The following is a 6,242-nucleotide window of genomic DNA, read 5'->3' as shown; positions in this document are numbered from 1 at the left end:
TTTCACATTGCTATTCAATACAAGGGCTATCAATTTGTATCAACTGATGATGGCATATTTTGTGGTGGTCACAATATAGTTCAAAAGACTTTTTCAAAATCTTGGTACAAGGAAACAACAATCAACATATCTCTGAGAGATAGAGGTAACTACTTAAACTAGGGAGAGTTTACTATAAGCCCTAGGTTACTCTCAAAGAATTGAAGTGGCCGGATTTCACCGTGTGCAACCAAAATTATTAGCTTCTTCTCTGATGTATGTACACGTCTACCAACTCCTTAATTTGCTTGAGAACCAAACGACACCCTGAGATAATAGGAGCACTAGCAAAGGCTCCGTTCGGCTTGCTGAATTTTGGCTGAAACTGGCTGAAAACACTGTTCTTGCTGAATTATTGTGAGAGAAAAAACACTGTTTCGGCTGAAAAAAGAAGCCCAACAAGCCGGCTTCTGAGTAAGCCGAACGGGGCCTTATAATTCGATTATAGCATTAAACTGGATCGGTCAACAATCACCATATCCTATCCTACGAATAAATCAACCCCTTGTGGTTTTTTCCACATGTCCTATTTTTCAGTTGACTTAAAACAAAGACATTTTCGGTGTACGAGCTTGACTGCCGCCAATGAGATCTCTTTGGGTCATTTGAAAGGGGTTGTCAGAGCTATAGTATGCTCCCTGGCTTCGAAGATCTCCAAGAAGGCAGGCGAAGTGGCTAGATGAAGAAGGCATGGTGTCGCTGGCCACGGATGGTGGAGGAGACGGGTGGTTGTGTCGACCATGTCAAGGGTTAGAGGAAATCAAAACAAGATGATTTAGGGTGACCGAAAATAGGAGGGCAGAGAGAAGTGGTGTAGTAAGAAATAACAAAAAAAAAAGCATCATTTGAAACAGGAGGAACAGCGAGATCCATGGACCGTTGGATGAAGATTAGATGGTGGAGATTGTTGATAGATTGATGTTAGAATGCTTGACGAATCCGACCCATCTCGCTACACTCATAAGTCTGTGTCTCCTCATATCTAAGTCCATTGAAGCTCACAACAAACCAAGCCTTAGACCTGACTCAACCAGAAAAGACTAGTATACTATTTATTCCCTCTCCTAAAAATAGCTGACACTTTAGCTATTGTCTAGATTCATAGCTAGATAGTATTTTTGAACTAAATCTAACAATTGAAGTTAACTCTCTTTGTAGGTTGTTGGAGTATTGTATCACCAGCTTTTGTTTAATTTCTTTTCCACATGCATGTGGCATCTCGTTGCTGGTTATTAGGTACGTGCATGTACATTTTCGTGTGCGTGCATGTTTTGTTACCTTTCTTCGGTCCTGGAGCTGGCAATGGCGGTGTGGATTGAAGGCGTGTGCGTGTACCAGCTAGCTAGGTACTTCCTAGATATATAGCTGCGGCAACAGGGAAGATCATATCGAAAAAGGCAGGCCGGCCGGCCGGCAGCGGCGGCAGGCAATACTTTCCGTGACATGCACTTAGCTTTGGCAGCAGGCTCCAACAGACTGGCCGGGGAATACTGAAAACTCAATCCAAGATGATGAATGATGGCATCTAATCCGATCCCCCTCACGTGTGTTGCTGGTATATATACGTCCAGTGAATTAGTTGTTGTTTATTTGTTTCTCCAAAACCCATCAACAAGAGCATTCTGAGCATATATATATTAATAGAGAAACTACAAAGAAACACACAACACTACTGCTGAAACCACCAAAGTAACGCCCTCCAAACGCCGCCTTGCACGCTCAGGAAACACGTTTGTAAACTAGGAAAAGTGGAGGAGGTTTTCCACTGTGAATCCTCCTACACTAAACTTGCCATTACCACGCGAGACAAGCCGCTAAGACAACAACGGCATATAAAGCCACTGTTGATAGGAGCTCGTTGTGGAATCGACGAGGTCACGGGTATATGTGTATCACCACCCCACCAGTTTGCAATGTCCACCTCCTCCGTCCTCACGGAACCATCCACCGCGCAAATCCACATCTTGTTCTTGCGGAGTGTCGCTAATAATGCCGTCGCACGTTGCCATCCCTCAAGCTTCTAATAAAATCTACAAGTATACCCACACAGGCCACAATGGATGTGAGTCGTGGCGCGTCGCAGCTGCGTCGACGACACAGACCATAGCCAATCTAACGGTCGCCAGCCCAATAGAAGACCGCTCCAGGTGAAAACCCACCACACCACTATATTGTAATTCGAAAAAACAGCACCATGCTATACTATTAACCTACAACATATTTTGAGGCTTATTATGACATCCTTTTCATATATATGACATTGTATCTTCCGCAGGGTGTGCATGGCATGAAACAATAGATTTGGTGTGAAACATTTGCAACATACGCCTGAAACAGATAAAACATTTAAAAACATACACTCGAAACATACGTGTATAGCCATTATAACATGTGTAACATCCCGATCTACTTTTGAAACATCGATATAAAAACAACATACTTCTGAAACATCTTGAAACACTTGAAACATGCGCTTTCAGCGCAATGTCACCTTGCTACTTAGACGAATGGAGGCTCGTTATTGCGGAGCTCGACGCCAGCATGGAGGTCGGCGGCGGCGCGTGGAGCTCCCCAGTGCGGCAACCGCTTGGGCAACTCCTCGGCGGGGCGGCATCACACGAAGCTCCTCCCCAAGCCTGCTTGTCGGAGCATCCATCGTAGAGGCTTGCTGGCTCGGTGGCACATGCATGGAGCTCGACAGGGTGGGTAAGGACGACAACGGTGGCGCAATGGGTGTGGTGGGGCGGGGTGGCGATGACTATGCAAAACATGGGTGGAGGTAGCGGCGGCAGCACGCAAAGGAGCGGAACACACGCATCTCGGGACTGACGCCCGCGCCTTTTTATATATAAAGAGACGATTTATTACGCTAAGTTGATAAAGTAGCTGTGAATCTAACAGAAAAACACATAGCCTTAATAAAACAAAAAATATCTATACACACTTATTTTCAGTGAATAATTCTGACGGGTCGGAGGATGATCGATGGCTGATGGGTGGACAACAAGCTAACATTGTTTTTTTCGAGCTTTCTTCAAAATTGATATGATCTTATTTATCATAATCTTCTGAATTATTTTTCAGACCTGACTTTAAATCAAGTTTTTCGAACGGAGCCTAACGAGCTAAGTCATTGGAGGCAAAAGTATATTCAAAAGCATCATGTCATTTTATTTTAAAAGAAAAAGAATTTAGTCAGTGCAATTTTGAAACGAGTCCCCGAGGTAGCTCAACGTTTTTTTTTATGTCCCGTCCCTGATCGATGCATATGGGACGTAAATACTGACCATACTAACAGTAGTGACAAGCCTAATGAACCTACTCCATCCGTCTCAAAATAGATATCATGTCATTCTCACTTTTCGAGAAATCAAAGATTTTTAACTTTGACCAAATATATATCAAAATATTAATATTTATAATACATAATTAGTATCATTAGATACACCGTTAATTATATTTTTATAATAAATTTATTTGGAGGTATAAATATTACACGTATTTTCTACAAACTTAATCAAAGTTAAGAAAATTTAACCTACACGCGTCCCATAACGACTTCTGTTAACCCGTCGGTCCAAGTTAGCTACACCTTGTGTACGTGTTGCCACTTAGCTAATTAACTGACACGTACGTGTTTATATATATATAAATTGCATATGCGTGACAGATCGAGTCAAAGTATATGAGATAGATGGACTTGTGCACAAGGTACGGTACGACGCTTTGCCTTGTGAATTTGCGATCGTTTTGTACCAAGTTGTACGTCTTGTTGTGCATGACTCCATCGACCGCCCAACGACTTTTTTTTTCTTGATGAGGTGCCAGTGCAGTGCACGTATATATATTCTAGAATTATATTAATTATTAATTAAGACACATGGGCAGCAGGATTAACATCATTTCTTTTTTTATGTGCAAAAGAAGTACTACTAATAATATTATTTCATTTAAGTGGCTTAGCTTCTAGATGGAGTATATACTACTAGCTAGCTAGTTTGCGTGGGTAGTAGACCCAGAGAATCGGAGATTACGCTACAAAATAAGTTATTCTGTAGCCACCTCTATTTATGATAATTTTATATACTAATTTACGATAATGTCAATACATATTTACGATAGTTAGGTTACTATAACACATGGAGACATTTACCATAACGTTATAGTAAACCACTTAGTAAGGAGTTACTATAATCTCGTAAATTAACATAGTAATTATCGTAACTCAGAGTGGCTATAGAATAAATTATTTTGTAGCCAGCTATAGGATAGTAGTTATATATATATATATATATATATATATATATATATATATATATATATATATATATATATATATATATATATATATATATATATAGGGAGAGGCTATTCAGTAGCCGGCTACAAAATAAGTTATTCTGTAGCCACCTCCATTTACTATAATTTTATATACTAATTTACTATAATGTCAATACATATTTACGATAGTTGGGTTACTATAACACATGGGGATATTTACCATAACGTTATATTAAACCACTTAGTAAGGAGTTACTATAATCTCGTAAATTAACATAGTAATTATCATAACTCAAAGTGGCTACAGAATAAGTTATTCTGTAGCTAGCTACAGGATAGTAGTTCTATATATATATATATATATATATATATATATATATATATATATATATATATATATATATATATGCACGCTCGTGATGCAATTCGATCAATTTCTTGTGTCCAAAACAAGCTTTATTTTTTTTCACAAAAATGCATAGCATGTATATCATTAAGAAGGAAAAGGGCTTGTTACACAGGTAAACGTCGGTCGGCCTAGAATGTGAGCGACACTTTTATATATATATATATATATATATATATATATATATATATATATATATATATATATATATGCACGCTCGTGATGCAATTCGATCAATTTCTTGTGTCCAAAACAAGCTTTATTTTTTTCACAAAAATGCATAGCATGTATATCATTAAGAAGGAAAAGGACTTGTTACACAGGTAAACGTTGGTTGGCCTAGAATGCGAGCGGCACTGTCGGTGTTTCGAAGAAACATCGGCTAGTAAATTTATAATTGTTGCGCGTTAGGCTCGGATGGTGTACTAAAGGATACAAGATTTATACTGGTTCAGGCAGAATGTCCCTACGTCCAGTCTGCTGCTGCTCGCGTTATTAGTACCGAAAAAGGTTTGTAGTTGGGGGTACCAACAGTCGAGAGAGGAACATGTCCCAAGTCTCTGATGGAAAGGTCAAAACGACGCAAAGAGCTCGGTTGCTGCTTGGCTATGTCTTGTGTGTTAAAAACGATCCGTCAAAGGTCGGTCTCCTTAGTGGGGTGCCCTGCCCTCCCCTTTATAGACCAAGGGGGAGCAGGGGTTACAGATGGGAGAAAGAGGAAAAAATCAAAGGTAGAGAAGGTCCTTCGAGGGAGCCAGGTCTTTCTTTTCCCATGTGCCTGCCCTGCTAACATGGCAGACCCTGTCAGGGATGGCGTGTTCGCTGATCCTTATAGGGTCGTTCCCTGGCCTCCGTCAGCAAGTGAGTGCGTCCCATCCTACGCCGACAAACGGTGCGGCGTGTTAGAGGGCCAAGCTGCGACCTTTTGGGGAGTAGACGGGGAAGTGACCATACGTCCGTCACTGTAGGTGATGTGAATTCTATCTTGGATCGTAGTGGTTGTCGCGTGCTCGTGTTAGTATCCGCGTCCGAGGACTGATGGCGGCGCCTACAACACCGTGGGACAAAAGTCGACGCCTACAACACTGTTTGGGCTCTATCAGGTCGGAAAAGACCTAAAGCGCCCGTCCCGTCGTATCCTGACAGTACCTTCCTGCAGGCATGTAAGGCATGACCCTCGGTACTGCGGTTGACTCGAATGTCTTGTCGTACCCTATGCTCGTATTTATGAAGGAACAGGGTGTGGCTGTCGGGCGAGGCGGAGCCACCCCTCAGGCGTTGGGTGAGAGGGCGAGGCGGAGCCAGCCCTCAACCATTGGGAGAGGCGGAGCCAGCCCTCAGACGTCGAGCGAGGCGGAGCCAGCCCTCAGCCGTCGGGCAAGGCAAAGCCAGCCCTCAGCCATCGGGTGAGGCGGAGCCAGCCCTCAGGTGTTCGGGTGAGGCAGAGCCTGCCCTCAGCCATCGGGCGAGGCGGAGCCAGCCCTCAGACGTCGGGTGAGGCGGAGCCTTAGCCCTC

Source organism: Miscanthus floridulus, chromosome 8 (genome assembly GCF_019320115.1).
Source record: "Miscanthus floridulus cultivar M001 chromosome 8, ASM1932011v1, whole genome shotgun sequence".
In the NCBI taxonomy this organism is placed as follows: Eukaryota; Viridiplantae; Streptophyta; class Magnoliopsida; order Poales; family Poaceae; genus Miscanthus; species Miscanthus floridulus.
Note: the sequence above shows the minus strand (reverse complement) of the source record.